This window comes from Cygnus atratus, chromosome 6 (assembly GCF_013377495.2).
Source record: "Cygnus atratus isolate AKBS03 ecotype Queensland, Australia chromosome 6, CAtr_DNAZoo_HiC_assembly, whole genome shotgun sequence".
NCBI lineage: Eukaryota > Metazoa > Chordata > Aves > Anseriformes > Anatidae > Cygnus > Cygnus atratus.
The window spans coordinates 40,103,259-40,128,225 of NC_066367.1; the positions used below are offsets into that span (position 1 = coordinate 40,103,259).

The 24,967-nt window shown below is 44.2% G+C and overlaps 2 protein-coding genes across 13 annotated transcripts in view; one reads left to right on the plus strand and one right to left on the minus strand.

Moving 5' to 3' along the window:
- CCDC148 (coiled-coil domain containing 148) overlaps positions 1–5,973 on the minus strand; it is a 66,012-nt gene extending 60,039 nt beyond the window's left edge. For 2 of the 7 annotated variants that reach the window (XM_035566047.2, XM_050711455.1), the window contains exon 1: positions 5,860–5,930. The gene's annotated coding sequence lies outside the window, so the exon portion shown is untranslated. Of the gene's footprint in view, positions 1–228; positions 248–5,859 lie in introns of those variants that run through there. The other 5 variants (XM_050711460.1, XM_050711456.1, XM_050711457.1 and 2 more) reach the window with 5 other exon arrangements.
- A 157-nt stretch (positions 5,974–6,130) lies between these two features.
- PKP4 (plakophilin 4) overlaps positions 6,131–24,967 on the plus strand; it is an 88,931-nt gene continuing 70,094 nt past the window's right edge. Inside the window, exon 1 of one of the 6 annotated variants that reach the window (XM_050711449.1) lies at positions 6,131–6,203. The gene's annotated coding sequence lies outside the window, so the exon portion shown is untranslated. Of the gene's footprint in view, positions 6,266–8,048; positions 8,234–24,967 lie in introns of those variants that run through there. The other 5 variants (XM_050711448.1, XM_050711453.1, XM_050711451.1 and 2 more) reach the window with 5 other exon arrangements.

Sequence of the window (24,967 nt, forward strand, 5' to 3'; positions counted from 1 at the left end):
AGTTTGGATCCAGAAGAGCACATAGCTGCATGTGTAACTTAAACACACCAAAATAAGTGTTTTGTAAAACGTGGATCAGTATTATATGCTCTTGATACCACACAGTTACACGAGAGGCAGTAAATCATATTTCTAAGAGAGCTAGCATACACCAAATGTAGCAGAACAGCGTGTCCTGTAAGTACCATCACATTTACTAAGCCATCAGATATTAAAATAAACCAATACCAACTAATAGCAGAAGTTCAGCAGAAGACAGCTGAAGTAGCACCAAGTATGCAGAAATCATCAATTCACTCAGGAAAAAAATTACTGAAGACTGGATTTAAAAATTCTGTCCAAAGTATCTGGAGTACTGTGATTAAATCACAGCCCCATTGATCATCAGGTAAACCACTGATGCGATTTTGGCTCCAGTGCTGCAAAATGAACAGTTAGAAAGATACCATTTTCAGAGTCACAACAGGTTTATTTTCATTAACTACCTAAAGCCCAAATTGTCGGGAAGGAGACAGGAGTCCAATTCTTTGTTTTACGGAACGAAACAGGTGATTTTAAATTGTCCTCACCTTCTGCCACATGCTCCTGTCTTTGCTCTTGCCTTTTGTGGAGTATTTTAAGTTTAAGAATTTCCACCTACTCCATTTTCATGCTAGCTTTGTTACTGCTATTTTTAATTTAAAAAAAGAAATACAGAAAAGTTCACTGACCCACTGCTGGCATCTTCCTCCCCACAGCTCTGCTGACAGACCGATCTGTGTAAACATTTCTTAAATGACTTCAGGTAGAAGCCAACTGGCTTAGTTCACACAGCGAGTATAAGGGTACAGCAAGAACATATGGTGTTTGATTAAGACCCACTCCTCCTTAGGCAGAGATACTTTTTCTTGTACACCAACAAAACCCACAGTTCTCTCAGCTGTGATGATTCACACATTTATGGTCATACTCACAAGCAGTTCAGCAGCAGCCCTCTCCATGTTTAACAGTCTGCTTCACAAGCCAAGCTGAAGGTGAAGACACACAAACAGGGCTAAGAGCCATTGCGGGGAGGAGGACGAGGAAGTAGGACCTTGCAAGTTAGCACTGGCACCACAGACGGCATCACCTTACCTTTACCTAGCCTAGCAGATTTTTGCCTGACACTAGGATAGCTCAAGTCAGAGAAGTAGATTTGTCTGCAGCCTAAGAGACAGCAAGACAGAGGGACAGATAATCCATGTGATTTAGAAGCCACTGCAGCTTATTTTGTCAGAAAGATCGGAAACACATTGTGCAGCTTCTGCCATTTCTGCTATGCCAACTTTGCAGAGTTTTGTGCAGGGAAGCATTTGGCACACCCTCACTTTATATTAATGTATAATGTTGTCAAATATCACACAAAAAACATGTTTTTCAGGAAGGTTCTTATCTACAACCCTTGGAAAAGTAGAGTCCATAAATAAAAATAAATCTTTTTGCATCTGTATCTTTTGCTACCTCTATTCATAAGGATCTCTACATTTGCTTGAAATTCCGCATCCCTAGATTGACAAAGTAGATTACAGTTTGGTAAATTTCTCAACATTTTTTCCAGGCCACAAACAATGCCTAGTTCTATCTTGACCAGCTTGAGAATCATTGCAGTCAGCAGGAACTGCAAAGTACCTTCGCAGGCCTTCACCTGTCCTTGGGCAGACACTGGTAACTCAGCTCTCCAGAGCTGTTGGTTTTTTGTTTTTCCTTTTGTTGTTGTTGTTTGTTTTTTTAAATAGGTTGCTAGTTTCCACAGAAATTACTTACAAGCTCAGGACATGAAAACGCAGAGAAGAGAGTGGCTACTAATCATTTCCTTTACAAGGCCCCCACCCCAGCTTCTCCTTGCACCCCCTGGCCGCATCTTCTGTTGGCTGCGGCTGAGCTGCTGCTCCGTCACGAGCAGCCCTGACTTCCAGGTGCGCGTGCGATGAAGCCTGGTCCCCCAGCTTGCTAGCTTCAGCAGCAAAGCTTACGTGAGGACTTCCCTTCACCGGGCACTTCTTCCCCGCTGCCCACTGCTGTGCGCTGCTCCCCCGCAGTGCCATCAGAACCACCCACAGTGCCGGGCTGCGAGCTGGGTCGGTAGGTTCATATGGGAGCCTTTCGTCTTGCTGAGGAAAGGTTACTTTTCCTAAACCTGAATCAAATTGGCAACTGTGTTTATACTGTGGTCCAGCAAGCTGGTGTTCCTCAAACCTCGCTTTTGCTGAAAGAGGTGCCCAGGGCAGAACATCCCGCATCACTGCCAAAGGGCAGGTCCCCGTTCCCTCTGCACATGGCTGCGTGCAGATAGCGCAGTGCGGGCATTAAAGGCAAGAACAGTGAGCTGGATCAGGAAATTGAAGAAAAAAATCTATGTTGTGGGGACGTTTCTGGGAAAACTGGATCAATTTTGTATGCTAGCTCACTGCATAGTTGCACAATCTTGTCTGCTGGCACAAGGAAAGCTGGAGAGGTATCGTGACAGGGTAGCATCGTCCCTTTCCGCTGCAGCCAGACTGACGGGGCTGTGCACTCAGCAGCTTGGTGATTGTGCTGAGCACTTTGAAGCATCAGGTATGAACATTTGATTATAGATTCTGCAAAGCCATGAAAGAGGAAAAAAAAAAAAAGGTAGAAATGCAAATAAACAGGTAGCATCCAAACAGTTTTCCCTGTTTTTAAAAAATTATTTTTAAACAGGAAGGGTGAAATCTTTACTGACGGTAGAGCAATAATTTTATATGCCACCATCTGAAACAGTATTTTTGTAAAAACTCTCACTGAAACAGCAAAATGTCACTCCACTACTTCTTCAGAAATACATCTTCTATTAGCTGCCACACTTCAATAACAAAAAAGCATGGGAACATTTACTGCTTTTTAAACCAAATGAAATTACAGTTTACAAATTACCCAAAGTCAATTGTATCATGATTGACTGAGTTGCTGTGACATCAACACAATGGCTTGCAGTAACTTTTGAAATCAAATTGTAGGTTTTAATGATGGGGGGAAAAACCCACACATCTAAATGATTTCCCTTGTGAATGCTAAACAGCTGCTCATTTGTTCAGTTAGCCTGCCATGAGCATTACTCTCTCCTCCAGTTATTTTCCTCCAAACCTTTGTAATTTCGACATCTGTAAGAGATTACAGATAAACAGGTTCCAGAAAAAAAAAAAAAGGACAAAGACAACACTGTTTTTGTGAGCGATATTATGTTTATAATCCCACATTTCTAAGGAGCAAGCCTTCTGTGTCAACAGTTCCCACTCTTTAACCACAGACACAGTTCCTGTGTGGTTACATCAAGTGAGAAAACCTAGGCAATCTTGCAAACAGTGAAACAATCACTAAAATTAAAGATTGTCACAACAGTGCTTCTGCAAGGACTGAACATATGCAGAATAAAAAAACCTCCAAGTTGGATTAAGTTCGGGATAGATTAAATGAAGCAGAAAAACATATTCACAACTTGGAAGACTGAAGCAGCACATAAGCAGCAAAATAACCAGCAAATACCCGTTAACTAAGCGGCTTGTCTAAAAAGCTGGAAAACAAGTACAATCCTTTTAAGAGATCAGATTTAAGGCTCAGAAAAAAAAAAAAAAAAAAAAGGAAGATTCAGAAGGAAAAGATGCCATTAGACTCTTTATATGAGTTGCAAACATAATGGAATCAGTGCCTTCCAGATGACACTAAGAATGAAAAGAAAAAGATATCTTACTTTCAAGTCACATCCTGAAGAAGATGAATAAAGAGAAACAGTACTTGTTTGTTGTTGATCCCAAAATTGATATATGAGTTTAAACAAGTATTTGACAAAGCCTACTATTAGCTAATGGAATAGGAAATTAGAAGAATCAGTACACTATGCAGCTCTTTGTTTTGGCAAGACGAAACAGGGTGCCTTTCCACAACACATTTTGTCCCTACTGGGCTTGGGACAGTAATAAATGGGTGGGAATTGATGACCTGTGATACACAGCAGCCAAGTTAGATAATGTACTGGCTGCTCTGGGTGCCAAAACAAATAAGAAAAGCTATGACTGTATGACTAATACCAGTTAGAATTAAATTGCTGTTCTTCACCGGTAGTCATTTAATGTATTTGCAAATCTGACAGGACTTCAAGATATTATTTTTTAATTCTCCATACTTCTATCATGCCAAAACAAACTGGCTCAAGATCACTTCTCATTCTTACCATTATTTCTTGCTCCCTCCCATCTTGCCCTAGCTGCAGGCTCTCAAACACGGAGAGAGCTTGCAGTGCATTGGCTCTGCGGGGATGCGGGGCGCGTGGAATGGCCTGTTCCGAATAACGCTGATGGTTGCAGCTGTCCACCTGGAGCCACCCAGAAGCTGAAAGGCCAAGAGATGGCATTACGCCACCTTTCATAGCCTGCCAGTGGACTGTGCCTTCCGTATTCACAATAATGCTCAGAAATGGCTCATTTTGCCAGGGGAGGCCAGTAAGCTTCTTTGTTTTCTAAAAGCTGTTATGTGCAGAAGCTAGGCTAATGTAGCAACATCCAAATTATGGGTTAAAACCAGTTTAGACTGATTGGAAGATGATTTAATGAATCCAGTACACCTCTGGTAGAGGCAGCCTTATGACTAATGTAAGTCATTGCTCCCACAGGTTCTGTGCTTTCTCCTCCCTTTATTCTAGGTCCATTTCTTCTGACCTCACATTTTGTATTTCCTGTTCCCATGCTCACCCCTCTGCTTTGACCCTTCCTCTCAGCGCTTGCCTTATTTCACCCTCGTTATTCTTTGTTTTACTACATTTTGCCTATTATTCCTTGGGACTCCTGCTCCTCATTCCTAGAAGGAGGAGACTATTCTGGCTTGGTAACATTTTATATCCATTTAACGTAATGCGAATAACGACACTTTTCAGGGCAGCAGGGAATCAAGACTTCTGTTTACACATGCCAAGTGTTTTCCCTTTGGCACATGACCGTACTGTAGCAGTAGCTGCAGCATGAGCCCACACAGATGACAACCGATATTACAGGGATTAAGAGTTACACCAAACACCTACATAGTTTCCAGGGACAGCAGGTTACATTTCAAATGGGAAACCAAGGGAAATACTAAGTTGCGCGTGACTTCCCACGTGCAGCTATCCCCCTGCTTTTTACCTGCGGCTCCCTCCTGAACAGGGGCTAAGGGCGCTGCCCCACACGCAGCACCTGCACGGACTTATCCCCCCCCGAGCCGCCACGCGGCCCCGCGCCAGCACGAAATCGCGTGCATCCCACCCCCCTCTGCAGCCGAGAACGGAGCTGGATTAAGAAGAGCCCGCAGCGAACATGCACGGACTCCGCTGAAAGGGTTGGTTTTCGTGCAAGAGCCCTACGCGGCCCTTGTCACCTCCGCAGGGCGAGCGCTGAGCAGGCCGGCCCCGTACACCGGGGCAGCTACCCGTGAATCGCACCCCAAGCCCACGGCTGCCCACCGCAGAGCACGCGGAGCCCCCGGGGCGCTGGGCAAGCACCGGGCGGGGTTGAGGCAAGGCGGGACGGAGCACCACGCGGGGCGGGCTGCTGGGAACAAGCGGCAGCGCTCGGGGCCGGCCGTTACAGCGGCACCGCCGTGCCGCCCGGCGGCGTTGGGGCCGCGCTACGCGAGGCGGCCCAGGGGGCTCCGGCCCCGGCAACCCCCGGGGACCGCCCCCGGCGCTCGGTGCCCGGCCGTGCCCCTCAGCCCCCGCCCGCCGCCCCGCTCCCGGCCCTCAGCGGCGCCCCCCGCCCACCCGCAGCCGGCCCCGCCGGCCGCCTCCTCCCCGCGGGCACGGCGGAGGCCATTTTGCAGCGGGGGGCTGCGGCCGCTCGGGGCGCGGGCACTTACCGGCACGGGGCCGCGGGGGTGCGCGCCCGCCCCGCCCGGCAGCGGCCCGGGCCTCAGCGAGCCCCCGCCGGCAGCGCCCGGCCCGGCCCGGCCGGCCCCTCGCTCCCGCGCCCGCCTCACGGCATCGGTAACCACGGCAACCTCCGCTCCCGCCGCCACTGGCGGGCTCAGCGCGCGGCGGCAGCCAATGGGACGCCGCCGTGCGCCGCGCGGGGCCAATGGGCGCGGCGTGACGCGACCCGAGGGGCGGGGCGCGGCCAGGCGGAGCGGGCGGCGGCGGCGACGCCGGCGCCACCAGCAGCAGCACGGCCCCGCCGCTCCGCCGCCGCCATGGGCACCCCGGGGTAGGGCCCGCCAGCGCCGCGCGGGGCCGCCCGCGCCCGCCGCCCCCTCGTCCCTCGGCGCGGTGAGCGGGGAACCGGCGGGAGGCCGCGGGGGCGGGGCGGGGGCAGCGCGGGGCAGGTGAGCGCGCACCGGGCCGGGGGGCGCCCGGAGGCGGGGGGGGGAGGCGGAACCCGGGACCGCGGCGGCCGCCGCGGTCCCGGGTTCCGCCTCCTCCCCCGCCTCCGGGCGCCCCCCGGCCCGGTTTGGATGCGCAGCCCTCGTCCGCCCCGGAGGGCCGCAGCGGGCGGGCCTCGAGCGCCGGGGCTGGGTTCGGGAAGCGGCTCCTCGCGGCGGCCCGCGGACCTTTGTACCCGCGGGGTTCGGTCTCCTAGCGCGCGGCGATCGGTGTGAGTCACCGCCCCGGGAGGCGGCCGTCGGGAGGGCGAGGTGTGGCCGGGCCCGTAGAAGTAACGCGTTATTAACCGGGGCCGCTTTCGGTAAATCGCCCTCGGGAGAGGCGGCACGGTGGCGTTTTCCCCGTGAGCCGAAGCGCCGTGGTTCAGCACGGGCCCACCGAGGCGGCGGCGCGGCGGGGACCCGCTGCGCGGCTCTGCCCCGTCAGTCACAGCGGGCGGGGGGGGCGGGGCGCCCTGCCCGGTGTGCGGCCGGGCCCGCGCTGCTCGGCGGAGCGGGGGCAGCGCAGGAGCTTCGCCTTCTGCTTAAGCGGCCTGCAGAGCGCCGTCTCGCTGTTGAAGTAAGCTGCTGTCAGCGCTTTAGCGTCGGTAGAGCGGCCGGTGGTCCTTTTCTGTAACAGTGGTGCGGTTTTTGTAACTCCCAGCTGGTTAGATGCTAAGGATAAATGCCAGTAACGGCAGCGGCAGATCCGCAATAAAACACGACTGGAGCAAGTTCTGTCAGAGAGCGTTCTGCCACAAGTTGGTTAAATTCGCCGTAATTCTACCTTGATGCTACCTGGGATCCTCGTGGGTCCGTTCCAACTCACGATACTCTATGATTCTAATTCTTGTTAGAATCTAGTTGTGCTATGTACGATACAACATACTTCTTGGTGTTTCCTTTAACAATACCAATGCGGGGTCCTTTTACAATGAATGGATGAATTCAGTCACATGATATAAACAAGGAAAGTGTAGTGATAAATTACTTTGTTCCGAGCAGCTTCATTTGCTAGCAAAATACCATGTAGAATACACTTTAACCTATCTTTGATGATGAATGCTAGCATGCGCTTTGCAAAAAGAATAGTAACCGTAATTAGTAAGCTGTGTGAGGTATTTGGTAGAGGAGATCTGCATGTATTGTGGAGGAAACCTCAGTGGAAGAAACACTCTGCATACTAACAGAACAGGAAACATAAATAAGAACTTTATGTAATTCTGCTTCGCTTCATGTAGGTTATTAACAAGCATAACAGGTGGAAGGCTAAAGCAATTTCAAAAGATGGTACTCTGGGAGTACTGTCCAAATCTTGGGTTGGTTTGAGTTTGGTTTTTGAAACTGTGCTGAAAATGAGCAATGTCTGCAAGCGTTTCTCTGGTTATTTTTTTCTTTCTTTATTGTCTGCAGGAAAGCACTGACTGGCTCAAAGATCTCAATGAGCAGAACAGAGTTGTTGTAAGCATAAACGACAAAGATTGGGTTTATTACCAGAATGCAGTTATTGTAATGTGATGTAGAAGAGTCCCCTAAAAATCAAGCACAGCTATTGATTCTTGTTTGGAAAAAAATACTTGTGAACCTGCTGTTGGCCATATTTTGCCTTTCTTTCATCTCTCGCTTACTTTCTTAGTGCTTTCAATCCAGTCAGTGACTACGTTAAAATTTCTCTGTATGCGAAGCTGCGCTGCTGTAGTTCCTTGGAAGCAGCTGGCCGGAGCAGTCCCCGCGAGCAGTGCACCGAGGTAGCTGTCGTGAGGCGGGACCCTGCTTTGCCTGGCTGTGTGTTCACTCCCATTCCTCGAGGGCTGCCACCTTGTTGTGTCCACGGGCTACAGACGTGCAGAAACGTGGGGTGACAGGCTGCTAACTGGTGAGCTGGGAACAGTAGCTTCGTTTGCTGACCCTTGATGGGAAGCAGCTTGTAAGAGTTACTGCAGAAAAGTTGTTCTGGTGCCTTGTATAAAAAGCGCACGCACATCTCCGCAAGTAACTCGTGCTGGTGCGGCTCAAGCTTCTGGAAGTTTCACAAATTTTTGGTCTGGTTTCTGGGTTGGTATTTTTCCTCTGGTGAAAGTAAGGTAGCAACTCATTATGAATTTGACATGCGCCGTCCCTCCAAAAGTTATCTGACCCAATTTAAGGTTTACTAACTGGAGGGGGATTGCGGTAGCACAGCTTTACTTATATGGGAATAAGAAGTCAGACTTGGAATCGGAGGTTTTGCAGGCATGGCGTGCAGATATTGCTTGCTGCAGTTCCTGACCTCATCCCAAATACTGCTGACAGCAAGCAGTCCAGGTACCGGCAGAGACGGAGCAGCTCCGTGACCGCAGCTGAGCATAGTGTGGCCACCGGCCGTCGGCGGCTCTCTGGGCTCGGGTAGCTCTCCTGGCTCCCGGCTGCCTGTCCTGAGGCCCGACGTACAGCGTAGCTTACTGAGTAACTTGCGGTGTCCCCTTTATTCCAGCAGAATACCCGCTTATTCTTGTTCACGCAGAGTTTGCAGAGGGAGGGAGGAGGTGGGTGAGGACAGCCAAGAACTGCCTCTGGTGACCTTCCCAGAGCTTCTGCCTGCACAGAAGAAAATAGCAGCTTCTTGTCAGTTAAAATCTCTGTAGCTGGCTTCAGTTTCCAGACCTTTGCTCCTTTCCTGCTCACTGCCCCTTTCTGTCCTTGGCCTTAATACCTCGCTCGCCTTCCCTCCAAGGAAGACAAGAGGCGCGTTGCAGGAAGAAGGAAGGACCGCTTTGGTTTCACAGCCCATTGATGTTTTTTCTTTAATAATGAAGGCCCCAGAACAATCATTACAAGGGGAGGCTTAAGGTGAAAGTTCTTTCCGTGGCATCTCGCAGCGTTTCGGTAGCTTCCCAAGCCGCCGAAGCGCAGTAGGACGCTCCTCGGGCATGTGCCATGGGTTCAGGCAGGTGACGTGCGGCTCGGGCTTGTCGTCCCTGCGGGATCAGCCTCCTGAGTCAGCCCCGGCTTCCTGGAGAGCCCTGTCTGTGCCTCCTCTTGCGGAGGCAGGATTGTACCTCCGAACCAGTTCAGCCAGTTCGCCGCCTGCCTTTGCCTTTCCCTCCTACCGCAGTTAGCAGGGAACAGTAAATACAGGCGCTTTGGGTGAAGCGGGCTGTGGGGAATTTGTTGGTTGTCTTTAACTTTCCAGTCCTTTTCATTGCATCCCATTCTTACAGGCAAATGAAGACAATACTGCTTTGGGAAAAGTTAAAATGTGGGGGAAGATCTGTTCTTACCGCTTCAGTACTTTTGAACAAGGTGGCTTTTTAACTTTTTTTTTTTTAAATTGGGCACACTTTTGGTGTACGTGTGTTTTCTCCCTGTTATTGCTTTATTTCCTCCAAACAGAAGAGCTAAATACTCTTTCCTGTCAACTCAAATTTCAAAGTATTATAGTTACAAAAGGAAAAGAAATCGCCGTTTTTCTCCAGAATGTCTCCGTGGTCATCTCTCATGGATCTTCCTCCCTCCTCCCCATTTTTTTTAAACTTGCATAGCACTAGAAAGTGAAGACCAGCCAACTTTCTGTATATTGGCTTTTTAAATTGGTGTAACGTTATTTTAGTGCGAAGAATAAAGCCATGAGTTATTACTTTTTGAGAATGATTGATCTGTTCTTCACGGAATAATTGAAATTAAATCTTCCTTTCTCCTTCCCCCATTTAGCGGGGTCCCATGCTTGTAAAAGACGTGTTCTCTAAGTGTCATAACTGAGAGGTAGTGTGGTTGTTCTTTTTGCGTGAACCCTACATCGAAATTACAGCTAATCCAACGTTCTGATCAGGGTTGTGATTAATTCATTATTAAAGGAAGAAAGAAATCTGTTGTAAAGCCTTTGAAGAAGTACAAGCTGAAACTTGTTCTCTGCATCACAGCTCAATGGGGGGATTTTTAATGTATTTTACTGTTTATGCAACCATGGGGTAGTAATTATGGGCAGTGAACAAAATTTGCCCTGTAGCTATTGGATCTGCAAAGCAAAAGCTTCACAGATACTGTGTAGGTTGTATAATTGGCCAGCCTTTAATGCTTGTTGAATCTGTAAATAGGAGTTCAGAGCGCCAGGTCCCTCTTCCCTTAAGAGTGAGATGCATCACAGCTCTGAGTGGGAAAGCTCTGGTGGGATTCACTTGTCCCGAGAGCACTTGTGTCAGCTGGCAGCAGGACAGAATTCACCTTGGGTGGCTCAGCAGAGCATCCGTCAGGTCCAGAAGTGTCCGGAGCTTAGCTGGAGCCGTCTCCAGAGGCAGTAGGAGCAAGGGGGAGAGTGTCCCGGAGGGCAATGAAGGGGTTGAAGGCAGGAAGGTAGGAACAACTCCAGGAACAGGTAGGAAGGTAGAAACAACAGTGCCAGGTAGGGCAGGTAAGAAGTAGCAGAGATCTGGTGAAACAAGCAAGGAAAGGGAGGAGCCACATTGCGTGGTGCCAGACATTGCTGTTCTCTCAGGTGATGATCAGCTGTAAAGAAACGGGGAAGGAGCTGTTGGAAAAATTCTGCATTTCTGTTTGCTTCTGAGTGCAAAAAACTTTTTCTCTCTGTACAGTCTTAACCAAACTTCATTATGGCACATGAGTGGTCTGGAAAGCCTTAGGCTACCACCTATGCTATACTTCTTAAAGTATATATAAAGTTTTTTTACTTTTTAAAGTATATATATAAATGTACTCAAAAGCATTTGCGTTACATGCATTCAAATAGAAATTATCTAATCCACATCTGAATTTGTTTACGTGGTTTGCTTGTGCCATCTCTGCTAGAAATATAATGGGAGCAGGAGACTTTCCAGTTTGTTGTTGATTTGTCCTCTTCCTGCCAAAAAAAATAGGTTGCAGCAGAGAGTGCTTCCTTAGCATTCCTAAAGGAAATCTTTTCAATTCCGAAAACATGGTCTACGTCATCTTGTATTGGCAGTATGTTTTGTTATTGTATAACACGAATGAAATAGTCATGTATTTGTGTGTCATGAAGGTAAACCTGATTGGCGAAAACTAATAAGCTTGTAATCCTTTCCATTAGCCTGTTCCTGTGGAGCAGAGCATACCAATGCCTGCTCGTGTATGGCGCTGAGTGTGGAGACGCAGTGTGTGCACAGCTGGGTCAGCAGGTGGGCGCCCCGCTTTCTTCCATCTATCCTTCGGAAACTTTCAGCTGCTCTTACAATGTGAGCGCAGGATATAAATTCCCAGATAATTCTTCCTGGATCTATTTGTGCCTCCAAGGGTAATGCTGGTATATGCTACCTAGTATGCTGAAATTCAGCACAATATATTCCCCTAGAATTAACTCTCTTTGTAATGGCAGATTTTTAGTAACTCCAGTTTAAAAAAAAAAAAAAAAATCACCAGTCTCTGAAATAATTTAAGGTAAATGACTTTAGTGTCATTGTGGCATGCTTAAAAATAAGAGTATTTCGTATCATTCATAAGAATAAGAGCAAGATGCTGTATGTAATGCCAGGTGATTTTTGAGCGCTTTTGAACAAGCTCTGTGTGCAAACATATTACATACACGTGATGCTGTTCACTGATTGTCTTTTGCAGATTCCTACTCAAGTCTTGTATTCGAGTCTAAAGATAAATATGGAGGCAGATCTTAACGATTTAATAGTTTTGCTTTGTTTTTCTTAAAGTCTGACAATTTTGTTTTTAATTAAGAAATAAGATAACAGTTTCAATATGATAGCGTATTGTAAAAGGAAACTGCGCTTGTACTGTCATAGTGCATAAACTCCAAACTGATGCCCCCTTATAGGGGCTGGAGTGAACTCCGTGCTCCTCAGAGTTTACAAACCAAAAGACAAAGTTAGATAAATGTCATAAGTGGAGGAGAAGATATCAAGAACACGTCTTTTTGTAATAAATGCCTTCATCCAGGGTGCTTGTGTTCCAGGAATAATGCTCAGCTGTTGGTCTGTATTATTTGATACAACCTTAGTGTAAGGTACACTAGCAGAATTTGCAGACGCTTCCGTCTGTTTCTGCTGTATATCCTTCGTATCAAGCTTTGCCCTGATAACTAATGTAATGAAAATAATTATTGCTACATTTTAGCTGAAATAGAAAATAATGACGCATGAGGTGGTTGGTGTAATACGTTCACTTGTCTTTGGGAGCATGTTCATACTTCAAACAAGACGAGAAACCTCGAACCCAGAAATTTCAGGCTGGCGCTCAGACCTGAGATGTGTCCATTTCCTCCATGCTGTTTTGACTACCCAGTAAAGAAACAAAATTAAGTTTCCATGGGTTTTGCTGTTGTTTCTTAGTATAAATCAAGGCGACAGCATACCTTGAGACTTGCGAGATTTCACTGTAATTAAATAAATTCTTTTCCAGAAGGTGCTTAAAAAAAAAAAACAAAACAAAAAGTCATTGTTTAGAATTCTCCCCAGAACAGTAAGTGGTGCCACGGGGCCTAACTGTGGTTCAAAAACTTGAAATTTTAAAACAGGTTCCAAAGTTCTGGTAGAGAACACTGCCTGTTGTGGGATGCTCTTTGGATCAGGCGGGTATAATCAGTCTTCTGGTATTAAGAGAGTTTTTTCATGTGGTTCTGGAACATACAGGTTACTTTTAAGGAACACACAAAATTCACCATGTAAAAGTAATCCAGTAAGTATCCAGTACCTTAACGTGTCTTGAATTAGCAAGGCAGACTGAATACAGGACTTCGATTTGTCTGATGAGCTCCTGAGTTTTATTTTGGCCCATCCAGTGTGCTTAGAATGGAGCTGTCCTTCAGTCGGTTTTTCCTGCACTGATGATGTCTGGAAACTTATTCGTGCAACGTAGGAGGTTAACACTTTTTATTAAACTTAATTTATTTGTTGCTATTCATGACTAGATTTTTGATTTCTGCTTTATTGTAATAGGTGTAAAACAAGATGTCTTAAATTGCAACTTGCTTGCTTTTAGGAAAGGCAGAATTCACTAGGTTTAGAAATCCTCGACTTAAATTTGAGCTGTTTTAGTGATATAGTTAATTACACTATATTATTATCTTGTATTACAAGTACACTGATATATCCTATAATGTAAATATTTATTAATATGTATCAGAAGGAGTGAAATTTGAAATAGAGAAGGAAGATGTAATATTTTTAAAAACTGTTTTTAGATAGCAAAGATGACCAAAGTGCCATTTTTCCAGACTTTTCCCGTGTCTTCCCTTTATCTCAAAGCAGCACAAACATCAAATTACAGCAGCAAACTACTTCACTCTGCTAATACTCCAGCTAATTTTTGTTAGAAAAAAATTGACAGTAAGGTTTTCTGTATAGCATCGGTATAATGTTATCTTAACGTGTTAAAATTTTAACAATTCCAATAAGATCATCTGTATAAAAGCTCATTTGTTGGTTACTTAGTACTTCACAAATTAAAATGGTTGATGGAAAAAGATCAGGTTGGTAGACAAGTTAACTTACATGCAGCTTTAATGTCAGAATACATCAATACAAATAAATATTGTCACCACCGGAAGCATTTCTGCAGTAGTCAGGTAGAAGGTTGTTTTTATATTGCTGTTTTGGTTGCTTTTACGAATGCCTGCAAGTCCTCAGCATCTCAGCGTTATGTGTCCCTTCCCCCCCCCCCCCCCCCCCCCCCCCCCCCAGTATTTACTGAATAACGTCTTTCTGTATTGATTGTTCTCCAGCTTATGTTATGGTTGTGTTGTGATAACAAAGTATCTTGCCATGCAGACACTGTGCCTTTAGAGGAATAAAAGTTATCTGTTCCTTGTGAATGGCAGTTTGCATATGCTGAGATTGATCGCGTTCTGGGAAAAATGTCACTATATGAAAACTTATGACAGCAGCTCTTTCAGCTGCATTTTGTCATCACAATAGCAGTTCAGAAATACTTCATCTTAGGATCCAGCAGCTGAACGCTTTCTTTCACTTGTACAGAATTTTCTTATCAAATCAAGAACTACTAACGCTAGGTGGGTAATTTCTTCAGTATTTCTTGCATTTCTTTGAGCTAATAATTGGTTCTGTATGATCCTAAACAAGCTTTTCCCCCCAGGTTCGCTGAAATAAGCAGGCATTTTGCTGAAAGCATATTATTGTTGTCTGCGTAGCAAACAGCCTCCTGCCTGTTCAGGCCTTTCTTTCAAAATCTTTGACGTATCATTCTCCCTTCCAAGTCTTTAGATGGGCAACCTTAAACATGCTGGAGGGAGGCAGGAGTGATACGCTACTTCGTGAACCTTATGTCTGCTCTGTGCTCTTTGCCCAGGAGCTCATCTAGGCTGTCATAGGTTCTTCCTCCTAACTTAAAAATGGGCTGTAGCTGACCAAAATGATTTGCTTGTTGCACAGAATTGTATCCAGGCTAGAGATTTTTATCTTGGCAGCAAAATGTCTGTTAATACTAGAACTTGCCCACGGAGGTGGTGGTGTCACCATCCCTGAGGGTGTTTAAGGAAAGGTTGGATGTGGTGCTTGGGGACGTGGTTTAGTGGGTGACATTGGTGGTAAGGGGATGGTTGGACCAGATGATCTTGGAGGGCTTTTCCAGCCTTAATGATTCTGTGATTCTAAATTAAAGTGTAGCATGTGTTTTTTCCCCCAGTAAGAATAAATGCTAACTGTGATACCTGTGTGGTGTCATTCTACTAACAATCATTAACAATCAATTACCAACTCTGAAGCTTCTGCACTGGCAATTTATACAGCCTTGAACAGAAGGAGAGCAAAGATGTAGTAAATAATCTTCTTAAATTTTCTATTTTTTACAACTTTTATTTCATTAACACTCCTATTAACGCACTGTCTTTTTATATTGCCACTTGTCAACAGGCTTCTCAATTCCTGAAAATAAGGCGGCAGGTGAAGATCTGTATGGAATAGTATAGTCTATTGAAGTTCAAAACACTTGAGCTTGCTTGGCCTGTATTTCAGAGTCAAGTTTTGGTCACAGACAACAGATGAATAACTGCTGTTCTTCAGCATCTTTTATTGCAAGAATCTGGCACTTGTGTGTTTAAAGGTTTTAAAAGAAGATTCTTCAGAATATGGAAAAAAAAGGCTCGGAAACAGCTAATAGTCTGTGTGCCTTCGGAATATTTTCCTTCATTTAACTCAGCTTTTAAAAAGGCACTGCAAGTCAGAACTTTTTATCTGTTTTACCATTAAGTTCACATAATTAAGCTGAATCTTATAATTGTTGGTGGCTGGGAGAGAAACCTGGGGATACGGAACTGCTACTTCTCCGGTTCCTTTCTCTGCTGCAGGCCATTTTCAGTCAGGATTATCATGCTAGATGAACCTCTAGCCTGATGCAATGTCACTTTCCTTATGTTATTGTAGGTAGCTGGGTTTTCCGCATGCCTTTGATTTTTGGACTTTTTCAGGCTCTGTTTGAAACAAGACAATGCAAGCTGGAGCAATGCTTATATCTGAGGGTATGCCAGTGTTTGAAATATAATGCTTTCTTATTTTTAATGAATTGAATAATCTCTTATAAGCAGGTGCATTTGCAGTAGCACTGGTAGCTAAGTTTGCCTTTCAAAGGACCTTGCTGATGGACAGGCTAGCATGCTTCAAAGTTCAGACTCCCTGCCTAGTGCAGTGGGATTTTTTGTTTTTGTTTTTCTGTGGTGTTAAACAGTTTGGTGTGGTGGTATCTCATGATGTAGTGTGTTAAATTTGTAAGAGTTACAACTTTGTGTAGAAACATAAACTGCTTTTTTTTTGGTTTTAAGTGTACATTAACTTTCCGCTCTTCTTTTCCTTGCAAGCAGAGCTAGTGCTCAATATAATTAGTCTTGTCTAGTGTACTGGAAGTGGACCTCGTAGCACTGAATGATGTAGCACTAACGGCTGACTTTATTTCTCTGTTGCCTGTTTTATCTAGCAGTGAGTACTAGGAGATTCAGCGACTGTGCCTTTCACCTGGCTAACGTTGAGATCACTTCTTCATCTAGATCAAGGAACATGTGGGTGTCAGACATTTCACAGCGTAGGATTTATGTGTAGATTTTTATTTTATCTTCAGATAGAATGGTGATTTACATGTGCAAATTTACTTTGGTAGGGGGCATTCAGTGTCTCCCCAAGTAAGTTATCCTTTATCACAACAAAACTACAGCTGTGTGGTTTTCTCGTGTGCTACTTATTTTGGGTTGCTTAGAACTGTTATGGCCTCAGCCACCTTGACTGTGCACAGAGCAGACAGAATGAGATCCCCATTTTATCCCAGGTGAAATTAAAACGTGAAGTCTTACCATAAGACTAGTGGAGAGAGACACAGTGGCTTGAACTAGTTAATTGTTTTCAAATGTCAACTTGTACCTTTAAACCTGGAGTATTAGTGCACGGTTTGTAAGTCAACTGAAAGTCATAAGTGAAAGAAACCCGGATTGTCTGTTTTACTGATAACTTTGCAGATTTTTTTAAATCTCTTGTGAGGTCTGGGACCAGGTGCCAAGTTAGGCAGGTTAGCTTCAAACTATTTAGCTAATATTGTGACAGGCCTGGATCCTGCCAAATACAAAGGTTTGGTGTTTGTTTCTGGCTGTTGTAGCTTGCCAGCAGGACCCTGTAAGCTGCCAGCAGGACCCTGTAAGCTACCAGCAGCTGATCTGTGCCTTGGTCCATCTATCCGGATGGTGTATGAATGACATGAGTGCATCACTGTCTCCAGAAGAGTCAGCGAAAATGCTCAGCCTGTGTGTGGAACCTCAATGTGTGGGTCAAAAGTCCTGTGGGTGTCTGGACGTATGTGGCGTTGTTTTAATGCTATGGATGGATGCTAAGTGTAGGCATAACTCTGGTCGTTAATAAGTTCAGCTATTGTGTGAAGCTATTTGCTTGTATTTTATTCAAGCTCCCTAACTGAAATGGCCCTACCACTTGCCACGGAATGAAAGCTAGCAAATCACCATGCTTTGACCTTAACATTTTCCAGCAGGAAATGAATCTAAATGATACTGACTGTAAACACATCCCAGAGGAGCTGGCTACTTTCTGCTATTTTAGCTGGTGTGATCCAAGTAGTTTGATTTCTTTTATGGTGGTAGTCATTTTATTTGTATACCAAGGTATCCTTTTGCCATAAGAAAAAGTAAATTGGGTATACTAATGGGATAGCCTGGAGGAGACTGGGGGAGGCCTCATGGCAGCCTGCAGCTCCCTCACGAGGGGAGCAGAGGGGCAGGCGCTGAGCTCTGCTCTCTGGGGACAGTGACAGGACCCGAGGGAACGGCATGGAGCTGGAACAGAGGAGGGTCAGGCTGGGCGTTAGGAAAATGTTCTGCACCCAGAGGATGGTCGGGCACTGGGACAGGCTCCCCAGGTCATGGCCCTGAGTCTGTCGGAGTTCAAGAAGCATTTGGACAATGCTGTCAGACACAGGGTTTGATTTTTGTGTGGCCCTGTGTGGAGCCAGGAGTTGGACTCGATGATCCTCGTGGGTCACGTCCAACTCAGGGTATTCTTTGATTCTATTTTAAGAGTCCACTGTCAAGATCATAACAGTACCTGCTAGGGTATCACCTGGGCCTGTTTTCTGGACAGACAAATGTTTTTGTTACTGACGGAATTTGTGTTGCTTTAGCAAGTCTTTCACTTATTTGTCTATAACTTTCACATCATTATGTTATTATTTGACTTGTAAAACAACAATTCTCAAGCTTCATGGACTTGCAGGTTTCTTCTCTCCCCTTAGAGTGGTCTACTTTTTTCACTTTTATCTGTTTTAAAATAGTTATACACCCCAGATAGCTAGTTCTTTCTTGCCTTATGCGTGCATCAGATGCTTGTGTGAATGTCAACCCTTCCACTAGTGTGGACAGATGCTGAAAAAGTCTGTTTCACTAGCATCAGACCGCTCTCCTCAGCTCAGCTGGAAACCGTGTTGTTTTTTATTTAATAAGTTTTGTTCTTCTCAAGTCGAGTAATTTCAGTTACAAGTTTGCATGCTTCTATTATCCTTTCATGTTAAATCAGTCGTTAACAATTTGGTCCATGGCTATTTCTGCAACTGAGTTTTTTCTTACATCTTTTAGTCTCAACTTTGTTGAGTAAGTAATCTTTCTGTAGGTTTAGCTGCTCTTTAGTTACCATATCTATGAAATAAATACCTGCGCTCCACCATTATGATGATTATTCATGCATAAATCAGTCTAGAAAAACTGGATCTTACCAAAGTTTCCAGTGGTATTTGTTTCTGATATAGCTTCCACCCCAAAGTTTTAGAGTGGCTGCAAGCCACAAGCAGCTTTTTCTTCTCTGCTGTTGGAGATTCACTAAAATGCATTAATGGTTACGCTGTGAGGTTTGCCCTTTCACAATTAAAGGAATGCATTTGTATGACCAGTTACAGATAATAAGTCTCCAGAGAGATGACTTCTCTGTGAAGTTGAAAGCTGATAACAAGGCTATTCCTATCTTTGGAATTTTTCTTTGGCTAGTGTGTCTTAAAATTCACTGCTGGATTAAATTTATACCTCATAAATTGGAAATATCACGAAAATGTCTTTTGTGGAGATACTGAGTCAGTAGCTTATTAAGCAAAACTTTTCCGTTTTTTTTTCTTTTCATTTTGAGCGTGTTATACTTGGCATGGACCCAAGTCTTTCCATACTTTGCAAATAGGCCATCGGTGAAGTTAGGTCATCAGTTCGTCAGAATTCAGTGGGAAACCTGAAGGTCATACTGCTGCCCCAGTAAATAAAAACTTTCACTTTCTTGAAGACTTACTATTGTACAAATCTGCAAAATGTATGGCATTTCTTGTAAATAAAGTATGATGTTCTACAGCAGATTTCCTCTTAGGTTTCTGGCCAGTAAGTTAAGAAATAAGGAAATTACATTGCTTCTGAAGTATCTCCCTGTTTACTGGTATGTATCTTTTAATGACTAAGCACTAAGTGTTGGTGTTTTAAGGCTGTGGTAAGAGAAAGCTTGAGGTCTGTAGCACGGTGACTAGTACACATCTGTTGGTCTTCATTTTTCTGATTTGTTTTTGCTTCATTTGTAAACAAAATCTAGATTAAGAATTTGTAGTTCTAAGCTTCAACTTTGGTGAATCAAAGCAGCAGCATGTGGTGAATGTAAATTGTACTTACCCATTTCACTTGAAGTATTTGAGTGTCTCAGCAGCATACAAAGTTACTTTCATTAGAAGTTGAAATAGCATTTCAGTGTTTGGGGGGGTTGGTTGTTTTTGTTGTTGTTTTTTTAAGTCTTCACAGAATGCTTGAGGTTGGAAGGGACCTCTGCATTTGATTTTGTTGCCTACCACATAGTACCTTGTTTAATCTGGCCATTTTAATTTATCTTTAGTATAGAGCTGTTTATTTGTAGAAAGTGGCTTGCCTGTGGGATGCTTTGGCCAGGAGCCGGGAAGTCCTCCTTCAGTGCCCTCGTGGCACTGGGAAGCGGCATCGGCCTCCTCCTCACGGGGAGAGCATGGCGGGGCGGCCGGGCCGTTCCGCCTGGAGCAGCTTTCCCGGCGGCCTGAGGTGGGACTCGGGGAGCCAGAGCTGGCCAGGGCATGAGGACACCCTGTTCCCTGCGCTGCACCTTGAGGCCAGACACGTCCGTTCCTGGCTGTGAGATTTAATATGCCCTGCGCAAATCCCCGTGGTGTATCTGTGAAGCATATTAGATGTGGATGCTGAGCCTTCCGATTTACTTGGGGATAACAAGGTCTAATGAGGCGTTAACTGGTGACAGTGAGTATGCAGCAAGTGACTGACCTGGTCTGGCAGTTTTGGCGTGTAGCAGTACCACTAGGTTTTCCTTAATATAAATGCTTTATGCTCCCCATGCCTGTTGAGGATAGGGGTAGCGATGGCGATGACCTCGCATTTGAAAACCTCGTGCCGTCTTCCCCCTTGCCCTGATCCTGCCCCTGGGCTGGGCCAGGCCTCTGGCGGCACCAGCCTGCCTGTGAGGGGTCTTCCACCCCGGGGCTCCCCGGCCAGCAGTGCCCAGGGCAGGGCGGGCACGCACCCTTCCTTCGGGTGCTGAGTGCTGGCGTAGCTCAGACCCGGCGTTGCTCCGCTGGGCCAAGGACCGAAGCGACGCAGTAAAGTACAGGCGCGTTATCCCATCAGTTCAGCTGCGAGCAAATGCTGTCCCTAGCTGACTGTAAATTGCAAGTTAAGGGACGTCTGGCTTTTTCCATGTATCTGACAAACCTGTTGGCGCAAATCCTTCCTGTGCCTTAGCAGGAGGATGTTGGCAAGCAGCAGCAGCATCAGTATTAAAACTGGGTAAGAGTGGGATGAGGCGGTGTGAGCGTGCCTATGTTTACCTCTCCGTATTTGGTTATGTTCTTCTGAAGTTTGCATTTATAGCCTCGCTGAAATCTATTTTTAAAATGTATAAAAAAAGATTCTAACAGCATTCATCAGAAGGTGTGTTGAGAGCTACTTGGAGTTAACTAGCGGTGTTACTGTAGAGAAAAATGTTATAAACTGTATTTGCCATTGTGAGTGAGAAACTTCTTAATTATTTCTTCAAATAATGTCTTTTATATGCAGACACATTCAGAGTATATAATGCAAACAGTTTAGTTTTTATTGTGTTTCTGTTTGACAAAAAAAAAACACACACAAAAAAAAAAACAGCGGAACTATGTATACTCCTGTAAAACAAGAGAAGTGTAAAGCAGGTTTCTGAGCCCCTGCTTGTGCCCCTGCTTTGCTGGGCATGTTGAGACAACATTTGCTCTGTCGTTTGCAGCTTTACCTGTCTGGTCCTAAGCGAACTTAACTGAGAGAGAGTGAATTAGGTGAGCATTAAAAGAAAAAGGAAAGAGGTTAAACCCTTTGTCGAACCTCTTCTATGCCTTTGCTGAGTGCTTCATTTTAAAAACTTTGGATTTGAAATGATCTCTCTCTCAAACAGCAAAGCACAAAATGCAATTAGGTAGATGTTGTTAACATCTGTAATTTGCCCTGCTGCCTGTGATATTGAAAAGATAACTGGTAACTGACACCTGGATGAAGTGTTTCCTTTTTTGCCTCGCATAAATGATAAGTGTAAGGCTTTCAGCTCCTGTGGTATAGTAACATGGGTGTTTCTTGTTTATTTCCCTTTCAAGTAGGAGTGGGTTTAGCACTTTTCTCTGCTGAAGAGTATTCAGAGTTGGTTTGGGTTGGGGTGCTTTCCTGTCAGCCGCTTGCTGTTCCCTTCTTTGCAGTGTTCAGAAAACTCAGTTCAAGTTTCAGCTATCAGAAGTTGTATATATTTTTTATAAAGCAAAAGTAAGTCATTCTAAAAATGGAAAGATATGCCTCTAACTACAATTACTGCTTTAGCATTATATGAAATAGCAATCTTGCAAGTCTGGAAGTGCATTCTTTTCTGCTGTTGTCATCCCTGAGTGCATTTCCTGAGCTATTATATTGATGTTTTCCTGGACTTGCGGAGTGCAAGCAAGAGCAGGCTTTTTCTGTTTTGAAATGGAAATCCCCTTCACCAGGAATTAGTTGTTGAATTTCAAGACTTAAAATTGTGTAATTTTCCAACTACTTTGTTATTGAGAGGATTTGTTTTTGATAGCTGTGTTTTAAAACTCTCATTTTGAGCTTCATGTTAAAGCACAGTGTAACTAACTGGTTAAGTGTAGCTTTTCTGGTGGTAAATAGATTTGCTAATTTAAATATATCAGTATTAATTATCAGGCTTATCTAAATCATAAGTATGAGCATTTAATTGTTGTGTTACCTGTAGTTATGAAGAAGTATAAAAATAAAGTTTGTCTGATTTTGGAAAGGAGGAAGAGGCATCCCAGAATCCTATTTAGAAGAGAGAGTAACACAATTATTAATATCATTGGGTATGGTGTGATACCTGGTAAGAAAATAGTGGTAGCTTTTAAATGTTATCCTTGATGGTTGTTTTGCTTTTCCTGCAGTAACTTCAATATTTCAGCTTTTATCACTTTTTTTTCCCTTAGTCTGCTTTATATCTAAACACAGGCAGCTCCCACAAATTTTTGCATGGCTTCAGTTGGGCTCTTCTGACTTTTCAATCGATTTAACTGGAAATTTGGTGCACAAAACTGGATATGCTTCTTTAGCTAAGCAGACTGCAAAGCATTTCAATGCATCAGGAAATGTAAAAATAAGCAGGAGTGTTCAATGAATCTTTTTTTTCCTTTTTTACTTTGTCACAGAAAAATATGCTTTGGTTACAGGCATCCTTACAGTGGCCTTTCAATACCTAAACGGGGCCTACAGGAAAGCTGGGGAAGGGACTCTTTGTCAGGGGGTGTAGGGATAGGACAAGGAGTAATGGTCCCATTTAAAAGAGGGTAGGTTTAGGTTAGATATCAGGAGGAAATTCTCTACTCAGAGGGTGGTGAGGCACTGGGACAGGTTGCCCAGAGAAGTTGTGGATGCCCCATCCCTGGAGGTGTTCAAGGCCAGGTTGGATGTGGCTTTGGGCAACCTGGTCTAGTGGTGGGAGGTGTCCCTGCCCATGGCAGGGGGTTGGAATTAGATGGCCTTTAAGGTCACTTCCAACCCAAACCATTCTATGATTCTATTGTTCATGATCTCTGAATGCTGACCCTACCATTTAATGACAGATATCCTCCTTTCCCTGGACTGAAGCCATCATCTATAAAGTGTTAATGATGGTGTTGGCTCTTATTTATTACCCTAGGTAACCACGTCCAGGCGGCACCAGACCTGTGATGGAATGACATTTCATGCCTTTCAATGCAGTTGAACTACTAACTGCTGCTCTGACTACAGCTTTTAGCAAGTTACTCTGTTTGCCTATTTTCCCCCATGGTATGTTAACCTAAGCTATCTAGACTGCTTGTGAGAAGGCCACATGACAGCGTCAAAAGCTTTATATCCCAGATGTATTTCTTCTAGTGCTCTTGTCAAAAAACAAAACTTGGTAGATTTGATATAATTTTCTCTTGATGAATTCACATTATTTCTTACCGCTTGATGTTCTAAATGGCAGTGGATTGAAATATATTGGTAGATCAGGGCAATACAGATTTGGGATGGTCCAAAAGAAAAATTCAGATTTGGGGTCTGTCATTTGTGTGTTCTTTAAGGCACTGGAGCCTTGTAGACTTAACTATTGAAAGGTCGTCTTATTGCCAAATGGCTTCTTCTGTGTTACATGTGTGAAATATGAATGCTCTCCAGACATCCTTTAGATGACAAAGATTCTTCTTTTTTTTTAAGGTGAGCTACAAATGGTGCCTCAGGCCTTGAAGGCTGTGGTCGTAAATATACACTTATTCAAAATGGTTGTCTTGCTATACCTGTCTGATCTCTTCTTTTGAATGGTTAGTTTGAAAACTATAAAAATACTAATCTTGCGAGCATGTTACAACTGGATATTTGTGGATGTAGAATCCTGCCTGTTCACTAGAACGAAGTGAAAGTATGTTGCCATCGGCCAAAAAAAGGGCTGTCTTTTACTAGGAGCTGTAACAAAAATACATTTAGCCAAAAACTAGGGTAATCCTTTTAAACGTTTTTAAAAGGATATAGCACCAGCTGCCTTTTGCACTTGGAGAGGGAAGGAAGGAGGGAAAAACATACTTTGAAAAGAAAAGGGGATGATGAAGAGACCAACTTTCACAATAAGATAGTTAAACACATCTCCCACATTTCTCAGGCAGTGTGTCAGTTGCACGTAGATTTCTTTTATTACCAAGGAACTCAGTTTGTGCAATTTGTTATGGTATTTTTTTGTGCTGTCATTTTAGAAGTCAATTTCTTCCACATTTTCATCAGATAGTATATTTACTTCCCTGTTTTCATCAAATAATTAAGTCCATGTGTACAAAGCTTCTGCACTACCCATGTCCATATAGAAAGGTGACGTCTTAACAGAATGTTTAGCCTGTAGTGTGATATTTGAAGTATCTTGACTCTTGCTGTGTTTGGAAATTTTAAAACTATTTTTTTGTGTGTTAGATCCATATAATCCATTTTTTCATTGCTTGTGTCATCTTTGCAAGTGGATAAGTTGTCATCTGCTGCCTTTTCATCCAAACAAATAACTACTGGCTGGTAGACATAACACAGTTTATTTTAGTTCAGTCACTTGGTTGCACCAAGCTTGAGAATGTAAATCACCGCCTACTTTACAGGCGAGCAGCGCTCCATCCTTGTAGCAGGATGGAGCTAACATGAACCACTCATAACTAGAAATGTACTGACATGTCTGTGAAGTAACTCATAAAATCAGATAAAATTTAATTGGGTCTTCATCTAAAAACTGTGGAAATGTAGTAAGCCTAGTTTTGTTTTCAATTTTTACATATACTGCAAAGGATCAAAAGAGAAGAGTCTTTGAGGCTGAAATGTGCCTTGTCACATAAGTGCAGATTTATATGAATAACTTAATTGTATAATAAATAACATGTCCGTGTCCCAGCAAGTTGACTTTGGTTTATTGGAGTTTTTTTCTTCTGTACCAATGGAGTAGATCTGATGTCCTCATCTACTCCTGTTGCTTGATTTAAACTTTTAGCTAGACACATAAGGATTTTTAATAAGATGTTGCTTGTTTTTTTTCCCTCATGTTTCTGTCACATGATGTATACTGTCAGTCTATCCTACCCTAGTCAACAGTGCTCATAAGAATTA